A 21683-nucleotide genomic window follows, 5' to 3' on the forward strand; every position below is an offset into this window, starting at 1 on the left:
CACTGTTTTAACAGAGTTCTGCGTAAAAGTAATTATAAGAGAACTATCAGCTAAAAACAAACAAGCAAAACTACTACCATTAAAATTTCCATAATAGGTAGAACAATTCAGAAACTTTACACAGATGTCCCTTAGAATTGCCATCTTTGAGTGTAATTTTACTTCCATTTGTGGTAAATGGCAAATTTCTCATTGATGTCAACAGATGCAGAAGGGATTTGTAAATGCTTTTATATTTGCTTTTTGGTGTTTTCACCATTTTTCTATCTAGAAATACCAAATTCTTCATGTTGCTTTGTATCCACTCATATTGTAAAGTAAAAGATAAAAATAACTCCTTGAGAACTTTTCTGCTTGTTTAGACTAATCTAGAATAATCCGAATTATTAGACATGTTATGGTACAGCCTCTTTATCTGAAACATCTGGATGGAGATCCAAACCATTCTGAAGCACACGATTTCCAGTAAAAGGAAATCTACCAAGCCAGTTACAGAAAAAGCCAACTTGAAATGACAGTCCATGTTGCCCAGAAATGTCAGTTAGGTAGTTTTTCAAGTACTACACTCTGAGAGACACTAGAAACAAACCTAGTTTTCAACTTCCGGTCAAATGAATTTTAATTAAGCAGAATTATAGCAAACATTTGGCAAGTACTGTGAATTCTGGTTTGTTTTTATGAGGAAACTGTAATATTCAGAAACAATTAAGAGCATATCATCAGTCCGGTGAGAAGCAAACTTCTTCAATATTTAATCTGCACCTTACTTTGAAATATAACTCAATACCTTAACATGATGTTTCAAAATGGAAACACATGGTCCTCATTGTAACTTTTTCCTCATATTTATATTTGACTTGTCTGTAGTAAACATCTATCCATGAAGGACATCAATGTTTATATTGTCTTTTCATCACCTGTGAGTAAACTGAATTTTTGTTTTTAAAAGTTGTCACAATTAACTTTCTTAGGAAAAAAATGCAAACACCAAAAGACCACCCCCAAACAAACAAACAAAACCAAATAAAAACAAAACAGCACAACAAATAAACACCAGGATTATTTAATTTACATCTTTTGACCTGTGCTCTCAAGTTACTTTGTCACTGATGCTGAGGAGAGAATACAATATTTTCTATTAGTTTTTTTACAAAAGATATTTGAAAGAAGTAGGCAAACTTTAAAGTCTACACTAAAGGACATTAAAGGACGTTTTCAGTGTTAATTACAGCAGTGCTAGATTCTTTGTTGCTCAATTTTAATGACTGAAGTTATAGTACTTATTCCTACATGTCTTTCTATTATTTGATACAATTTATAACTTTTATACCCATTACTAATCCTGTTCATAATTACATTTAGAAACTTCTCTAGAAAGGATGGTATTATTTATGTAGTTCACCAATTAAAAATGTGTGATTTCATTGGAAAAGTATTGATTCAAAGACAACGGAACACATTCTCTTGTAACTATGTATTTGTCTTAAGGGTTTTGAAAGTGGAAGCCAGAGAAAGGTTTTTCAATTTATATTTAAGTATTTACATAAAAGAACTTATTCTAATAAAGTTTACATTTTAAAGCGGATGATTGCCAGTGCCTTCGGAGCCTTCTCAATGCAATCCAGGAGCCTTTTTTAGGTATTTAAATATTGCCTTCAGTAGGTATAATTCAACAATAAACTATAACAAGTAGAGAAGTAAAATTGCTGAAATGTTAAATTACTCATCCATTGTCAAATTGTCAAATATATTTAGGGTCTTGGGTCATATCAGTTGAAGTGAAGTATATAAATTTATACACTTGGAGTTAGTGTACTTGGAGTTATGCCAAAACAAGTCCTGGAATCCTGTTCCAAACTGAAATACCTTTTGTTCCTTTAAGGGTTTGAAAACCCACCGATTTTCTGTTTTTCAAGTGTTATTCTTCATCACTGCTCTGACAAAGTTCACAGAGAGCATCAACAAATATTTCCGTTTACCTGAAGAGAGTGTGGATTAAGTCTTTGTAGTCTTTGTTTTAAATTTATGTATCAATGTTTCAAAAAACATCTTGTGTTGGTATGTCATTATATCAGCTTTAGCAACAGCAAAAAGACATACAAAACCTTACCAAAAATGAAGACAAATTGATAAAAGGTTTACATAAACACACAGCATACGCACCTGACACAAATATGGCAGGGAAACGATAACAGTTATGTTGAGATTGTACACGATCTATCTACAACTCCTCAATGGCAAGCATATAAAAGCTGTGGTATAAATCCACTATACTGCTATTTAATCTCTCATGTAGATGTTAGCAAAACTTTAAAAAGTCTCAGTAAATTTTGTGGACATCATCTACTCCACCATTAATTGAAACATAGACATTTTAATAGAAGTGATAAAGAGTAATCAATACTCATGGCTGGGGAAAATTTTCCATATCATAAAAAATAAATTTGCATTAGTATTGCTTAAAAATAAATTTTGCTTGGTATGTCACAGTATTAAATCCACATGGAGCAAAATCAACCACGATCTATGTGAAATGGGATGCTCAAAGGGCAAGGTTAATAAATCCTGCATAGCAGCTAGTAAGAAACTCCAGTTTGATTTTACCTTCCATTAACTGGTCTGACATAACAGCTGACTTTGCTTCAAGCAGGAGGCTGGACTAGAGACTTCCTGAGGTCCCTTCCTACTTGCCTATCCCATGATGCTATGATCCCCTCAGCAGAGGGGCACAGTCCGTTACCAATATGGTCTTAGGTGATGATCTACACCACCACTGTCCTCAGCAGAGCCTGCTTAGATGTCTCAGTATGATTGCATTGGATGAGAGCAGTTAAGATGGTACGGGAGGTGAAAGGCCCTGTCTAATCTGTCTTGCTGCATGTTTTGAGTTTAGTCTCTGAGCCAGTGCTGTGGAGTTGAAAATTTTGAGCAGGCAGACAGTCTGACAGACTGCTAGCAGCTATAAAGGAAATAAAATTTAATTTAGTCATGAGGCAATGCTTGTTTTGCTGTTACCTAACAAGAAAAGGGGAATTTGACCACAAACCAACAAGATACTAAAAATTGTTTAAATGCTCTCCGATCTCATCTAAATTTTTAAAATAACGCGCTATACTTATTCTGATAACAGAAAACAGCTATTTTCTAGTAGGAGAGGAGAACAAATCCCTGAAATACTACCACTTTAATTTGTAACCTGTGCACTTCTGCTCAGCCAGGTGTTCAGTGCATTCCACAGATCTAGGGCTGACTACACCATAGTTTCATATACAGTCTTGAAAATACAGCAATTGCAATCATAAACTAGAATTAGCATAATTACCACTTCATATTAAGCTCTAAACTTTGGCTTTTGCTTCCTAGAGTGGTATTTTACTTCATGTAGTGAATATACTTAAATCGTTTCAATCTTTTTTACATGATAAAAACCTGCAACAAGTTTCAGGAGGAGTGATCCTGCTGAGAAATCTTGGCAGTTTGGAGCTATTATTTGTGCTGAGTTTATCATAGTTATCTCCAGTAGTAAGATTCATCCAGTAATTACTTCTACCAGAGTAATTTAAGAAACATGAACTGGTCAATTAGAGTCACCAAAAATTTAGAGTATCCTTATACAGATGATTAAATGAACACCATTTTAGTCCTAATCTTTGAAAAAAAGACACCAATGTGCAAAGAATTACAAACTAGAACCATGCTATAATATTATACTATACATAACTTCACTGAAGCCGTGGGCAGAAATAATCTGCAGCACTAAATTCAGGTGTTTGCTCTAATATTATCAGTGGATAACACAAAACAGCCCTTTCAGTTCTAGGTTCTGAAAGTGTATAAAATCATTGTCATTAGATTTACTTAGTACAAAGTTTAGAGGGCAGGTTGGGAAGACCTTACAGTATTTTTCTTGTATTAGCAACCACCTTGTGCAGACAGTTTGCATTTCTGTTCTTCAGCATTAGTAAAATCTATAATTTGATAATGTTTTTGAAAGAAAAATGTTTATGAAAAAGAAATTCCATTGCTTATGTCAATCATTGGTATTATATCAACTCTCTAGATCAATATTCCAACACAAGCATACTCCAAACTCCAAAGTATAAAGTAGAAAAAAGTTTTAGAAGTACCAAGCACTCCACCAAAATAATACCAACATAGTATTAGAGACTATTTCTTAGCAATGATCTTTACATTTGCCTGACAAAGTTGTTGCCATCCACTGGGGTCAAGTATTTGAATGTAATTCAAATCAAAATGTTCATGATACCTTATAAAACTATTTCCTCTTATAACAAGGATGCATTTGTCATTATGCAAAAACTTGTGAAATTCATTACCAAACATTTTCCAAAACAAGCACAAAAAAGTTTGCCTTAATAAGAACTCCTCTTCAGGTCTTAAACTGGATGCTTGTGTGAAAAATGTCATTTCATCTTTCTAAATGCTGTCTGGCTTTTCACTCAAATAGTCATGTTCAAGATAGATGCTTAATGGAATTTGACCAATTACAGGAAGTCATATTTAAGAGCAAAGGACAACTTTTAAAATTCAATTCATTTCTGCTTACATTACCTGATAACCACACCCAGCGAACACGATCAGCACTTTACAGAAACTATAGGTATATGTTATTGACAGCAAATATAGATAGTTGGCCCAGGCAAAAAACAGTTTAAACTTAGTACCCAAATGCTTAAATGACTTCCTGAGCCACGCAAAATACAAGTGTATGGAAGATTCAAGGTAAAAGCTGAAGCAGACCTAATTAGTTGTTATGTAAATACTACAGAGGAAAATCATAAAGAACAAATCGAGATTATGAGACAGTATATGATACTGCTTTCCACACTACCAATTTACATGTGTTTTATTCTTGGACTTTTTCTGCAAAATGTAAAAAATGGTTGCCCTAGCAACTGCCACATGTTACTCAGTTTATTTCTGAGATACAGCACAGCCTATAAAAGAATAATATTGTGCAGTTTTATCAGGATCTCTCAAGACCACAGAGAATTGGGAACTAAGTGTCACAACATGTACACGTATTTTCTCAAAGTTTTAAAAAAGCATATTAAAGAGTAGTTGTATATATCTTGCATGCATCTTTTAGCAACCTCTTATTCATTGCTTTATGTGTAAATTAAAAACAAAGAGTTGTATGAAGAAAAATGTATACTCTGTCCAACCCTGCATTCTTTTTGTTACAGTTCTAGCAGACTTCTATACTAAACAAGGAAAACTTTCAAAACTTCTTTAATGATGTAGGAGATATCATCCTCCAAAGCATAATCATAAGGTAGATCTCCAGTTCCCATCATCTGTCAAAGGTTAAGTTTTAGTTCAAAGTAAGAATTAAAGCTTTTCACAGTTAATCATTAATTATCTACCCTCCCTCTCCAGACTGAACTGAACTCTTTGTTATGTGCCTGAGCCCTACGTAATTTACAAGGTGTCTTAGAATAGTAGTATAAAACAACCAGCATGCTAAAAAGGGAGCCAACTGAAGGTATCACTTAATGAACACACTTCAGGGAAACTCAAGAGATTCTCTTGCTTTTCACATCTGGAAAAAGGCTTCTGTTCACCTGCGATCCACAGCCCAGGTCCTAGATACAGACTTTTCTGAGCAGTCAGCACAGGAATCAAGCCAGGACTTAAAATTGATAGTTTATAGGTCAAGCTGGGAATCTTAAGCTTTTTTTCTCATCTCCCAATGCATTTTTTCTGTTTTCTACACAGAAATTATTTTGGATAGAATAGAGGAAAAGACTTGTTAAATCCTGACTCCTCATTCCAAATACATGATCGTGCCCATTCAGATAACAAAAATATTTCTAAATTTGTACTTGAAACAGAATAATAAAAAAAATTAAAAGCCTTTGGATTTAAATAAGCATTTGTATGTTTGAATATTCTTCCCACTAGCTTTTTTCACAAGTTCTAAGCAGTAAATGCAGCTCTGCCTATTTTACTTGTCTCTGCTGATTTCTTTTATATCATCACATAACTTGGGAAAGAATAAAAAAGCTGAGGAACAGCTCAACAGAAGAAAACAAGCCCAGACATATTTTTTTTCTGCAGTCATCAGGGAACAGGATTTTGTAAAACTTAGAAAGAACGGCATTTGGTTAAAACTGCAAATGATAGTATTAGACTGACAAGAAACAGCACTTGTAGAAGTCCTGAACAGGTTAGAAGTGTTGAACAGGTCTAGTAGCACAGGAACCTCCTGGATTGGGAGGGTAAACTAATGTAAGCTAATTCTATATTTAGGCTTTGAGAAGAATTCAAGGTAAAAGTGCCTCAGAGTTTAATGGAGTCTGTGAATTGGACTAAGAGTAACACATTAATTTCATATGTACTGCATATATGTATGTATGTTGGGCCATCCAAATGATAAAAGAGCATGCTTCCCTTTGAAAGCACATATCCTTCAAAAATTATTACAGATATATAAAAATAAACATCATAAATTCAGGTTCTGCTAGTCCAGAACACACACAAATAAATTATTAGATTATTACGACTTAAATTAATTTACCTTTAGTAATACATAAAATAAATTATTCTTTTGATGCTTAGTTTAATCAAACTACAGAAACAAAATAGCATGGAACATATAAACAGACTTTTTTTTGCATTCCCTTGGGGCACAATATAGAGTAATCAATTGTAAATTAATTGGGGAAAATTCGTTTTGCATAGCATAGAGAGGCAAAACATTAATTCAGAATCATTTGCTTAATGCCATTTCTAATATGTTATGCATGTATTCAGCCTAGTTCTTTATAGTGAAATACAAAACAATTACCAAGGATGTAAATACCAATAAACCATAATCTATATCTCTATTAAACAAGTAAAACTAGAGTCAAAATACTAGATAATCTTTAATTTCTACCAAGGAATATTCAGAGTAGTTATCTGAGTGTATTGAATCCTACATCAATTACTGCGAATTTATAACATTTTATTACATTGAGGCACACTTGGTACAGATATGGAAAGCCACTTGACAGCATCAGGATTGCATGTTGTGCTATCTATCTATATGTAAGTACTCAAGTCAGTGGAAGTGCTCCATACGTTACTTAATTTAGTTCTTACATAAACTCAATCCCTGCTCTACACTTCAAATAGAAACCAATACGAGTTTTTAATGGTATAAATACATATGTCTAGAAATTGTTCTTTTCATTCTTAAACAAAATCCTACTTGTAGTTTGTCTTGTATCAGTATAAAGGGAGAAACAGATTTAAAAAATATATGAAAGATATGAGACAGAGAAAGAAATTTTTTTTTAAAAGCCACTCTATGGTTCAAGTCCTCAAACATGTCTTCAGAGGAAAGCACAAGCACATAAAGTAATAAAAGAAAAATCTGTGTAAAAATAACAAGCATTTTGCATTTTAGTGGCCTCAAGAAAAGTAATTTTAATTGGTGACTTACTGAATATGAGAATCAATAGATGCCATTCTTGTTCTGATTAAATGTCAAGGCCATAGACATGTAGTTTCAAAGTGAATGAGCAATAATTTGGTGTGTATAATGAACCTTCCAGATGATTTATCTGCGCAATACTTTTCCTATCAATGAAACTTCACGATCTGGTGGTTTAAAATGTATCTTCTTTATTATTATATGTTTTGGTTTAATAAAATTTAATTTTTATATTTAACAATAAAAGGAAACTTATGCAAACCTAACCTGATCATGACTAGATCTCTGTCAGTAGGCAGAGAAGAAGAAGCAGTCTTATTGCTCATATGGAAAAGAGTGGCTTGTGATGACTTTTGTTTTTTATATCATAAATGAGATTTGAGAAGCCCACATTATAGTTCCTGTCCTCAAATCCACCATTTCCATGGCCAGAGGCATTGTAGGTTAGTGTGGTTATCTTAGAAATATAGTTTTTTTGTGACTCTGTACAAGTCTAAGCTCCAGAGGCACTCTAGGTCCATGTGGTTATCTCAGAAAAGGAAGCTCATCACCACACTATTCTATAATCTATGCCTAACCAGGCACAATTGAGCCCTTAGGAATTAATAGACTTTTCTAAGTGGCACAGAAAGTATTTCTCAGCAGAAAAAAACAAACACACACACAAACAAACAAAAACCCACAGTGCCCTGGACTATCCTGTTCAAGTTCCTTGCATATAAGGATTCAGGAAATAGCTTACAAGCATTTCTAGAAGTATTTCTGGTATTTTAAGAGTTTATATGTATAACATAGTAAGATAAACCTGGAAAAACATGCAAAAAATATTTGCAAATGTTACTGAAACATTCTGAATGATATTTCAGGACAGTATTTGCATCTTTTTTATGATTTTCAAATTTGTTTATTTGAATTAATCTGTGTTCACATAAAAAGTTGTAAAAAATAAATGTTTGGTCTATTACTTCAAAGTGTTCAGCTGCAAAGCAAATTCTGGTTTGGATTCAACAATGTTCATAAGCAATAGTTCATAAAAAGCGAGTCATTCACTTAGAAAGTAGCACCAATGGAAAGTATAACACAGACTAAAAAGCAAACTCAGATTAACAAACAACAAATACAAACTGTATTTGTTTAAATTGCTTAAATTAAAAAAAAAGAAAAAAGAAAAAGAGACTATTAAAAAGAACATGCAGTTACATTCTGTAATCTCAAACTGGTAAGTGAAATCTAATACATATGACAGCACACTGCAGAAAACAGGAAACATGGGTAACCCAGAGAGATATGGAGCTTAGGCTAAAATTTGAGATCTTTCAGATTATGTTTGATAAAAGCTGTGTTCTTGTACCAGATCATGGGTCCCCAAAAAGTCATTAGACAGATAGCCTTAACTTGATGGAAAAAAGAAAAAAAAAAAAAAACAGTCCTCAAAGGATAAAGGATATTTTTTTCTGAGAAATGAGAGAATTCACAGAGAAGAGCAGAAGTAGAATTAAGTTAACATCGATTCAGTTTTATGTCCAATTCAGTTAACTTTCAAAGATGGTAAGCAAGAGAATGACAATCAGCTGGATTCTAATGGATGTCCAAACTACAGAATACACTTTCTGTATCCTCCTTTCCTATGGCAAATCTCTGTGACTTTAACTCTACTGACAATGTCTATTTTATGAAGAAATAGATATGGCATAGCGGCAAGTGTCAGTGCCCCCATTAATATTGTCACAGCAGATAGAAGTCACATCTGATGAACATTTTGAACATAAAAAAGGATATTCAATAACAAATGTATTACAGCAGCTGTTGCTTTAGAGGTATGTTGCCTGACAGAACCAAGTAGTTACCTGCATTTGCCTTGTACCTCTTTGTAAAATCCATCTAATCCTACAACATTTTTTTTACAGCATGCAGAATGGAAGCCTAACACTTCTTAACATTAAAATATCAAACCTAGTATGTGATGCCTCTGGAACTAAGGATTTTTTCCAGTGAAACAAATTCTGTTTCATGCTTCTTAGCTATTGTTTGGTTTGGTTTTGATTTGTTTTTTGGTTGTTTGGGGGTTTTGTTATTGTTGTTGTTGTTGTTTTTTAAGAGAAAACAACTAAAACCGTGGTGAAAAATTCTTTGAGAGTGTTTTTTGTAAGAAAAACATGATTGGCTCAGTAGCAGTAAGATAGGAATGAGCCTGTTCCAAAACAATCTGCCTAAACTAATTGCCAAACTAATGAAGGCTAATCATTTGAAACCTTAATAACAGCTTGAATAAGACACTATTTCACAATTAAGCAAATGAAGCAGACATTTTTTCACTAGAATGTGCAGATTTATCTTGCCATTAGATTTCAAAGGCCACATTTGTATAAAATCTAGTGTTTTATCTATATAGTAAAGCAAAATAAATCAAAACAAACCTTCCTATTCACCAAAATAGTTGGTTGTGAGGTTCTTTGACAGTCTGTACCAACTTCAGAGGAGAGAAATGTTGCCTCATTCCCCTTAACAGTTTTAGAAATTGAGTCCCTATATAGGGAAGCAGTATTTGTGGGCATCAACAGAAGCCTTTCTGCTTTAACAGAATGGAATTCTTACTTCTCTGACACAGTCACAAAGGGAGGTCCTATGGCAATCCCTAAACAAATTAAAACCCTGAAAATAGCTTGGCAGAGCAGAAAGAGAAACAAATGAAACTCATCAAGAGTCCTTCACCTTAACATTTCCTAGATTAGTTTGGCAGGTACATAATATTAAAATGAGATTATTCAGCCTAAAAAGAAACAACTACGAGTGCTTATGAGCTGAACGTAGTTAATAGTTAACATTTCCACCCAGAAACATTAAGTGAGAATTGCCTGTACCCAAAACATACTTGATACCATCTCATCATCCTGGATGGCCATAAGGAAGAAGATGCACAGTCCTGCATTCAAAAGATCAGTTAACTCTCAAAAACAAATAACGAAAAGCAAAACAACATCAACAACAAAACCACATCAAAACAAAACAAAAAAGGGCAAAACAAACAAACAAAAACCCCCAAACAAACAAAAAACCCCACCATCCACACACAAAAACCACCAACCACACAAACAAAACCAAAATCAATCCATTTAATTCATTTGAAAGCTGGAATTCCCCTGACAAGAAAACAAGAAACAGGTTTGAACTAGTGCAAGATCACTACATGACAATTGTCAAAGAAATACCAAGCTTTGCTTTATCTTCATCAATATGTAACTGCAGTCCTCCATTTTTATTTCTTTCAAGGTAATGATAGCTTTTTGTAACTAAATATCTATGTCTCCACCTGCAATAGATTCTCCATATTTCATTAAAACAATGAACTAGTGAAGATCAGTTTTCTGTGCCCATATGGCTCTATAAACCACAAGGACATCAGAAGGGATTTAGACATCCTGACTGTAAAGAGAACTCATCTCAATAATTCTTCAGTATTTTGTTCCAAGACAGGCTTTTATTAACTAAGGTGGAACATAAAAATGTTTCAAATGTTTTAAAAGTTGAAGAATTATTTGTAGAAAAAGAGCAACTAAACAGCAAGTGTATTTGGTAACTTATCAATTGTCATTCAATTCTAATGTTTAGCAGCAACATGGGAAATATAATTAAACTAAAATCCAATTTTCAAGTCAAACATTTTTATGGCCTTTAGGGTATTCTCTTTACTGCTTGTAATGCAAGTCTTGATCAGTCCTAAAAGCCTGTTCCTGAAGGACTGCCAAACAAAGCTATTTCACCTCATAACTGCTACAAGTTTCTAGTCATTACTTCTATAATTTTCAAAACGCTACTTCATCTTCCCTGGATGTGGTTCACAGAAAAGAGCATTCTATCTCCTTCAGGGAAATGTTTTCAGGACTTTCCAAGTTCTCAGCCGTTCAGATGTGTTGCTTTGCTTATTAATTACATTCCAGAATAATCTCAACCTTTAACCAACTGAAAGCACCGGATAGCATGGAAGATTCAGAAATTGGAATTTCAGGAATACATTCTGATTGTTCTACCTAACCAGTAGTAGAAGCTGAAACTGGTCGGTCAGGGTTTGAAAATATAGGAGAGTAGTTAGAATACTCATGCTGTTCTACACTCCCTGTTCCAAATGATAAAATTTATATCTGGATTTACTTTCAAAATTTGCTTTTCCCACATACAATAGGATACCATAATAAGGATATTTTAAAGCCTGCTAACACAAACTTAAAAACTGGTATGAATTTTGAACTTCAAATGCTTTCCATGCTTTGTTTTCTTTGTATTAAGAATGTTAAAGCAATTTAAGGTGACATTTCCATGCTCATTAACAGAGGACACAGAGTTATTTGCAAGGAGACAGGCAGGTGGCTTATAATTTCCATCATTATAATATTGAACAAGGTGACAACTATTGCCCGAAGGAAGGAAAATTATAAGAGAACTTAAACTATGTATTCAGTTCACATTTATAAGAACTAGCAGAAAAAGCCACACACCAAAGCTATTATCCTCGTTTACCTGTTTGAATTGTGGTTAGCGAAATTAATCTGCAATGCGCTTTTATTGTTGATGGTTTGTGTATTGCCTCAGCTAACTTAATGAAGTGAATTGGCTATTTGCCTTGAAAAGCATCCGCACTACTGATTACACACTGCTGCAAGAAAGTAGCCCTACTTAAATTTTTAGAGAAACATCTTGTCACATGAATATCCTTTGTGAGATGGTGGATCAAATGCTCTCGAGACGCTGTCTGCCTGGTTTTAACATATTAGCTGAGGGAGGACCAGTTAAGAGACAAATCAACCCTTCCAAATGTCAGAGATTTGATAAGTGTCCTCTGCTTTAAACTCCTCCACGATATATGTGTATTTTTCGTCTCTGAGCTAAACCAACTGGTATAGCTTTAAATATTGCAAACTACATGGAAGATTTCAAAGAAACACAGACAGCTTTGGTATCCAAGATGTTCAAACCTCAAGTGCAATTTCTGAGGAAATTATTGAAATATCCGTATCCCTAAAATGAACAAAACCCCCCATCATTCTACCTTTCTATTCTACACTCTAGAACTTACGGTATGTATCCAGAAATTTTATTTTCTTCAAAGGCTTCACAAGCAGTCACATCGGATATAAGTGTTCTTCCATTATGTTTGCCTTTTATGCTTTTCCCATGCATACTCCTAGCTACTTTCCATACATACCAGTATTCATTTTCCATTAGTTCTAGTTAGTGTCCATAGATACTCTAAATTAACTGGGGAGAACAGTTTATTAATTCAATGAAGACCAGCAGCAATATGAGGGGACAATTTCTGATAAAATTTTTAAGAACTGGAATAACATTTTTGCAAATAAATCTTCACATGGCCCTTCTTAGTTGACATTTTTTCTTAGAATTATAATGTACCTACATGGAGAGAAACAATTTCAGGTTTTTCAATATATATAACTACTCCTCATCTACCTGTAAATGATATACCACTGTACTTAATATTTGTACAAATAACTAACAACTATTTGTCCTCTGTTGTCAACAAATCTAGAACTGTTTTATGGAGGAAGCAATATTTTTTTTTCCTAGTTTCCTTTCAGAAAATTTATTATAATTTTCCATATACTGATTCTACCCTAATTTCATTTTATTGAACCTGAGTGACCAGAACCATATACAGTGTTTCATGAGAGTCCTTACCTGTAGCTGATAAACAAAACTCATAGGTTTTGGCATATGCTAGTTTCATATTTGCTCTTTCACAGGCATTCTAGTGCAAGTGGTCCTCCTATGAGTAAGCAAGTACACCATGGCTTTCCCCTTGCTTCTGATACTCCTTCTAATGTCTTCCAACTTTGAAACAGAAATTACTACTAGACCTTGAAAGTATAATTCGTCATTTCACACTATTGAAATGTCACACTATTGAAACATCTGTCTGTCTTTTTCAAGTTGTTTTATTGCTGGAAAAAGAGAACCATGCCATTGTCTGAAAGCAGAAAGGCTGAAGTCAGACTTAAAAATGTTTTATAACAAAAAAGCAGGTTGCTTCAACTTAACATTAGCATTATTGAAAAATTATGCTTAATCTATCTTCAGAAGGACAAACTGGAAGGACAATTTAAAGTGGTTCATCTATCCCACTTCAACACCACTGATGAATAAAACTGTTCATTCTATCATTCCATAATCATCACTAATAGGATCTTTTCAGTATCTTAATTCAAGCTGATCTTTTGTTCAGTTTGAAAAGACATTTCCCATAGCAAATTCACTGCACAAATACATCTGTGCATCTCTAACATTCTTACCATGATTTGTGAGGTAGTGTTCCTATGCGTCTTTGCATATGCACCTAAGTAGATATGTCTATCCATACTCTTTGAATCATATGTAGGAATCACAACAAAATGCAAGAGAAATTACACTTGTCAAGGAAAATGTAGCACAAGCTTTATGTACAGTGATCACAATCTGGTTGATTGACTTGAGCACTTGAACAGTAAATACCGGTCAAAATTCTCTGCGACATCAGAATGTTAATTTTAAGAGTGCTGTCAGATTTGGCATCCAAAATGCAGAAAGGTGATCTAAAAGGATGATAGATGCTGGAGAGCTAAGAAAGAAATACAAAATCAAGATGTGGCTATATCATGCAGGTTTCATAATCAAAATAATCCTGTTCTGTGACATGCTGATGAGCCAAATCTTATAACATGAAGGGATTGTGTAAATTTTTTACTTCAGACAAAATACAAAAAATATTTTAAAGCATTAGGAAACACTAGAAGGATGGCACATGGGGAAAAAATTGAGTGGGGAAGCTGGTTATGAATCCACACATGCTGGAGAGGTACAATGGTTTAAATAAATTTGCAATTTTGAAAGGAAAAGAAAAACCCTTGAAAGTGGACTCAGATACTGTTCCAGAAATTAAATGACTATTTAGCTTTAGTGCCACACACAGTAGAAGGGATACTGTACTTAACTATAAGTGTTGCTATTTATTTATCTTGTATTTATCCTCTTTCTTCTGGTCTTATTTTAAAAAGCAAATCAGAAAGAGAAAATAAGATCAGCATTTTAATGTATTCACTTCTGGGCAAATAAGAAATGAACCATGATAATCCTATAGTGTAGATTAGAGCTGACGAATGGGTCATAAAAGCACAAAAAAGAAGAATTTCAGATTTGAAAATAACATTAGTTTTGCAAATCATATTAAAAAAAAAAACAACTTATCATGTAATGTTATTAAGGAGATGCTCAGCTGAGCAAAAACTGTAATTAAAACTAAATTCAAATCAAAATACTTTCCACAATAAGAAACGACACTATCTCTATGAGTTGTTAATTTATGAGTATGTATAGATCACTCTAACTGGTATAAAACACAGCAGGAAACAGAAATTTTATTTCCTAATCTTTACGACAACATTCTGTTTCAGGCACTGTCAGTTTTGCATCCTGAAATTGTTTTTTCACCAATCCATTTCTCTACCCTGCCTCAAGAAAGACCAAAAAAACAATTATTCCTGTTGAACAATATATTGTGAACCTGATTCCCCAGGTGGCTCAGAATGAAAGTAATCACCCAATATATTCACAATTATAAAGCTAAAGCAATTCAGGCTAATTTGGTAGAAAAATTCATGACATAGAAAATATTATCTCATCCATAACTGTACCTCAAAAAGAAATTATTTTTTATTTTAGTGCGGAATTTCTGCCAACTATAATGACAAGCAAGACGTTTTTTCCCTTCATGGATCTCAGGCCATATTCCATGTAGTATAGGTATACATCAAGCACTGGCTGGAATTGTAGCAGGATGTTCCTGATATGACTGCATTCATTAAGCCCTTTTATATCTTCAGATGACTAAAGTTGATAATCAATACAGTGCACACTGGAAATGATTTTTTTTTAAATTATTGTAAGGGTATTTACCTTAATGTGACCATGTCCCAAAACAAATCTAAAAAAGGTGAATTCACTAAACTTTAGGAGTCTGCCATTGAAGACTGACAATATGAATTAATTTAGGTCTTTCAAACATGAATCTTTGTTATTGAAAAAATATAGAATAGAAATTGTAACTCCTATCATTATTGTGACAATTTTATTACAGTGACCTTTTTCCATGATGAATCAAAAAAATATAAATTAATATATTCCCAAGGAAAGTATTATGTGCTAAGTACAGCCACTCTCTGTCTTTATTACAACTACTTGAACACACATATTTCTATGTTATAGGCATGTTTAAAATTTAGCTTTTTAAGAGCCACAGAGAAAAAAAAATTACAAAAGGTAGATTTTGCCAATAGCTCTCCTGGATTTTGGCAAAGCTTTTTTCCTAGGCAAATGTACTATGGACCCCTCAGAACTAGTATGGTAGCTTTCTAGAAAATCAAGCCAAAACTGGTCTCACTCATCTTTAGTTCTGGCCATCTGCTTGAGGCATCTGGTAACTGGGAACATTCACCCACATCCAGAACGTGACTGCTCTCTTGCCAATTATGTGCCTAGGTGACTGCCAATTTGTGCTTCTCCACTACTAACATGACAACTGTCAGAAAGAAGTTGAACATGTACGAATAAATCTAAATTAAACTAACATATTACTTTCCCAAGTTACAGCAATAATTTTTTGGAGATAATTGCTTGATAATGGCAATGATAAATAAGTCATATAACAAAACCTTTCTGAGACTAAGAACTATAAGAAGGATACCAAAGATCTAAGTACTTTTCAAAGTTATTTTTAACATTTAATCCTTGCTATTTTCTATGACAATTAGGTAAAAAAAATGCAGTTATTATTTAAGAAAAAATGAAAACATGTAATATTAACAAAATCTGATTTAAGAAGAAATAAAATAAGAAATCTGTCCCAATTCTTTTTGAAGTTTCTTTTAGAATTAATTCAAGTATATAAACTTTTTATATGCAGTCTAACTGCCACACATTAAAGAGATTGCAAGAGGATTTGGAATGCCATATTAGAAATTACAACATAAATAGCAGATTAGAACACAAATGGTAAAGAAATTAGCAACTTCCATTGAAATTCAGCCTCTTGTCATGTAAAGATAATTTTCTAACATCTCTGCTCACTCAAAGAGGAATATTTTGTGCACTTCATTTTAGAAGAAGAAGAGGAAAAAAAGAGGTAAATGCAATTACTGAAATGATTAATTCCTTTACCAAGTATCATCAAAGAATCTTTTTGTCTTCTTTTGCTATGACATTTGTGAAAAGGTCAAATGTATTCAATAGGTAGGGAGTGTGCGATTGCAGGTTAAAAGCCCATTAGGTAGAGATCTACAGACAGAAAATCTAAAATCAAAGCCCAGAAAAGTAAAGATCATGATAGTAAACTACTAGGCTACATCTAGAGGAAAAGAATCAACCCAAGGATATTTGGAGATTGTCATAGTGACTTTTTTTTTTTTTTTTTTTTAATTGTCCTGTCTGAATCTTCTTGTACTTTAATTTTAAGGCCCATGGAGTAACAGAGCTCACAGTTTTGTTTTGCAGCAAGCTAGCACACAATATGCTGTGGCCCTTGTCCACCACTATGGCTCCAATGCACAATGCTGCTGCTGCCACCAAATTAATAATAGTATAAAAATTATATACTGTTTTTATCAAGCACTGTCATTATGACTGACAAACACCTTACTTCACGTGCAGTTGGTTCCATATTTATCTGCCACTCCATGGTCAGTGATGGTAATCCAGCTCAAAACACGTTAGGAAACAAGTGTTGTGTTCCTTTTTTTACAAGCCTATAATAATATCCAGGCACTGTATTGGACCAGCTAGTAGAGTTTACTTCGAGAAATATTTCAAGACTAGTTCTGCTATGAAAATCTGTTATACTATATTCTTGTGCTTTAACCTAAACTGGAACTTCTGCCTCAGTCAGAAACTTCCTGTATATATTCAATAAAAACATCCCAGTTACATTTTTATAGAGAAAAAACCCAGATTTTTCTGTCAGTGCTTGAAATATGTCAAATAAATAAGTTGTTGCATCTTCTTATCCATCATGCTGTTAAAAATATTCCCAAGAAACCTTTTTTTTTGCATCATACAACAAACAAGGAAGAATTGCTTCATAAAATTGTCAGAAAGATAATAAATATTCAAACTCAAGTCTGTATATTTCCGTAACTAACACTTAAAAAATAAAATAAACAAAATAACCCCTAAGTGCTGTAGCTGCAATCAGGTATGAAATGTCTCATGCCCGATTTTTGGTTTAGTGACATTTCCAGATTTCTGTCCACAGAACTACTCAAAGTGGTTATAATGACAAGAATTGAGAAGTAGCTCTTTCAGTTGATGTGTTTGAAAGGTAGCTTTGTATGAACAGCTGTGTTTTCAAAATGCTTGCCACCTCTAAATTGGTCCTTGTGAAGTGAACTGTTTGCCTTATTGCCAGCAGGGCACATTGCAGTGTAGCTGCTGCATTTTTAGTTTTTATCACTGTCTCTCTAACTGCTGAAGTGGAAAAGAAAGATTGCCAAAACCTGACGTGTTTCTTTTCCTTTCTGCCCACTCTGACTTGGTTCTTAGCTGTCTGTTGCTCCAGTGATGAGAAATGTTGCTCAGTTTATTCATTCACTGAATGTCTTTTCCAGCTCAAATACTGGTGATACCCTCTTGTAAACCAAGGCTCCAGCTGTCAATAGCAGTAAATGAAACAAACCTAATTAAGACACCAATTATTGTCTACACAAGAGATAATTAGGCTGCAAAAAGTCACACATGTCAGGGTGCATTTTTCTACAAGAAGAAATAATACCTTAAAAGCAAGAGGCACACCATATTTAGTAAGTATGGATTGCAACAGGGATGGACTTTCAGAAGAATTGTAATACTCTGTCCACAAAGACCTAGTACAGGAAAATAATAATAAAAATACTGAATATCACTACTAACAAGCAATACTAACTTTTTACATGCAGATTCTATAAAGACTTTTTTACTTGCAGATATTAGGAAGCAAACCATACCATTTTATCTGGATGAGGAAATACACATAAAATCAGAATACACAAAATATTTATAAATGCAGCTGGGTAAAGAATTACATCAAAGACTTCAAAACGATGATGCACAGCTCATGCTGCTGCTTGTGTGAAAATGCTTATCCCACACCTCAGCTTACTGGTGATAATTTGCTGCTGAGCCTCATCTCCACAAGCTTTTCTATTGTGCACCACAGTAGGTACGTGTTTTAAAAATCACTTGCATCACACCAATAATCTTGAGAGGTTACCAAAACACACTAACAAAAGAGATGAAATAAAAACAGTGGTTTTTCTTAACTGATAATGCTGACGTAATTGCATTATTTGAAATAACTTTTTTGAAAAGAACCTATCTACTTTTGCACAGAAACCTCTATGTATGTAAATCTCAGATACTTTAAATACTACTCAAAGGAACCGGACAAAGAACGTTCAGGATATCCTTGTCCTTCTTATTAGTACCTTTAAAACTGGACATTTGAAATGCAAAACTTTCACGTAAATCTGCAAAAGATACAAAGCACTTAGCTTTAAAGCACTGGAACCCATTAACAAAAATTCTGAAAAACACTCTTTATTTAGTGTTATCAGTACATATTTGCTATTATAATTACATTAATGAAGAAAGGGAATCAATGCATTCCCAAAGTTCTAAGTATCACAAAGTTAAATCCTTGTTTTCCAATACAAACATTACTCTTGGTGTCACTACATTCTTCAAGGAATTTGAACTTCAATTATAATTTATAATAATAAGTGCAAGATATCCATTTACATGAAGTTTATTTCATTACAGTAAACTGCAGATCACTTCTCAGTTCAAAATGGCTGGTACAAATCTCAAGGTTAGAAACTAATTACATACGCACAGACACACACACATATAATCAATACAACCAGTTGGCATAAGCAAAGTCATGCTGCATAACCTGATTCTGGGGTTTGAGCTCTTCAAATGGGCCCAGAAAACTCAATATCAGCAATCCATGTTTTCTTACCTTCTTTGTCAACATTGTATATCAGAGTCACACAGTTTTTGCCACTCAAATGATTCTATACTATTTTTGCTGTGTATTTCATTACTTCATATTTTCGTGCACTATGCCATATGATGTGTTACAGTCATATGATTTAGTTTTAGGTAGTCCCGCAAAGAACAGGGAGTTAGACTCAATGATGCTTATGGGTCCCTTCCAATTTGAGATATCCTATTCTATGATTCCCTGATTTTATGATTCTATCTTATAAGCCACCATGGATGTCCACAGTACTCCAGAAACATGATTTTATTCCACACTTTGAATGTGAGTTAATATCTTTCATGTGAAACAATACATACACCTGCCACTATTTAAATCCAAAATCTATCTGATATGAAAAAATATATTTTGGAACAATGACTCCACAGACTGGGAGAGAGTGTGAAAATCATTCTACAATCTGTTATTCAAGGCACTCAACCCCAGTGAATATTTTACACAAGGCAGAAGCACTTTAACTGGCGAAATAAGGAAGATTTATGCTCGAACACCATATGAGCTGGAGCTGGTAGCTTATTAGCTGGAGCATTCACCAGAAAGAGAAAAGACATTGGATTAAATCATAAAGAAGAATTTCAGCCTGGATCTCTCACCTTTTTTGCTGTCTTTTGCAGAAAGCCCATTCTAATATATATTACATGAAAATGTCCACTGATGCCTTTGGGTTTGGGTTGAGAATCCCACAGAAGCTGAAGTATAAATTCAGGAGGAGCTTATAAACTCAAAACCAGGAGGATGTGGGTTCTATGTACATGAAAATGTAGCAGTTCACATGCTTTAAGGGGTACAGCCTCTCAGGTACCAGGAAAACACAGGAAAAGTCCATTTTGGTCTGCATCCTTTCTTTCACAGTGTCCAATAGCAAATGTCCAGAGAGGAGCAAAAAAACAGGTCAGCTATCTAATTATGCTTCCCCAGAATACTTTCCCAGTACCTCTACTGAGCAGAAGTCCCTGAGGATCACAGTGGGATCAAATGCTGAGATTAGATACCTGCAGTAGCAGTCTGTTGAATCTCAATTAATTTACTATTCAGGTAGGGTTTCCAATTATGACCTTTCAATTATTAGAAGCTTACATTTTGTATTTGCCACACTTATGTATACATTTCTAATGTACAGTCTAAATAAAATTCCAGAAGGCAATGGGACATTTACTTTACAAAGTGCATCAAGAACACAACTCAAAAAATTCACCACCCCCATGACCATCCTCTTCTCTCCCTACACAGTAAATTACATCTGCATGTTTGGAAAAATGATTTCCACTGAGATCTTCAGTAATTGGACATTACTCTATATAGATGTATCACCTTGTCTCCTGGTGGCAAAATTAAGAGCAAGTTACAGGCATCAACTGTTCAGTGCAGACCTTTGGTTTTTTTGCAAACCTGAAGTTCACCTCATTTCCCAGAACAAAAGGAACAGATTAACACTTTTACTATTTCAGTCATTATGCCTTTGCATTTCAGTATAAACTGGTCCATTTGCATAGAAACATATTATTAATCCTCAAAACAGCAGAATGTTTTCCGTATGTTTATCTCACACATTGTCTGTTCACTTTATTAATACACTTACATGTTAAAATAAAACATTATATGTCCTTAAATGTACATAACACAATCAGCAGCTTCAGAGACTTGCCAAGTGTACTTCAAATTGCCCCAGTGCTTATCTAAGTCAACACGGTCCTACACCTTTCCTCTGATCTGATACAGAATTGCATGTGTGGTCAATATGCCAAATCGACCTGGGCATGGAAAGGAAACCTAAAATACAACACTTGACACTTGACTTTTTTAATTCTGTCTATCTATACCAGAAACACTTCAAAAGTTATTTATCAATGTCAATGAAGCATTGATCTTAAGAGTTTGCAAACAATTTCACTGTGAATTTTAACACTAGAGGCAAGTGGAGAAAGGGCAAAAATGTGTGCCATATGACAGTTTTCTGAGACCAAGCCCAGTTAAAGTTAGCGTGAAGTGTATCTTCTGAAGTAAATGAAGCAGTTAATGTGTATGACTTCATATATGAAAATGCAGAAGTTTTTTAATTATATGGCCTGGAACACAATATGCACTCAAAGTAGGATTTTTTTTTCTCCACAAAAAGCAAGTACATATGAAAAAATCTGAAGAGGACACATTTGACACCTCAAGATG

The 21683-nt window shown here is 33.9% G+C and overlaps 2 protein-coding genes across 2 annotated transcripts in view; one reads left to right on the forward strand and one right to left on the reverse strand.

Moving 5' to 3' along the window:
• Positions 1-21683, reverse strand: part of IMMP2L (inner mitochondrial membrane peptidase subunit 2) — a 456167-nt gene that overhangs the window by 237555 nt on the left and 196929 nt on the right. The window lies entirely within an intron of this gene.
• LRRN3 (leucine rich repeat neuronal 3) overlaps positions 1-21683 on the forward strand; it is a 33374-nt gene that overhangs the window by 7739 nt on the left and 3952 nt on the right. The gene's annotated exons all lie outside the window — the stretch shown is intronic.

Source organism: Patagioenas fasciata, chromosome 1, assembly GCF_037038585.1.
Source record: "Patagioenas fasciata isolate bPatFas1 chromosome 1, bPatFas1.hap1, whole genome shotgun sequence".
Classification (NCBI taxonomy): domain Eukaryota; kingdom Metazoa; phylum Chordata; class Aves; order Columbiformes; family Columbidae; genus Patagioenas; species Patagioenas fasciata.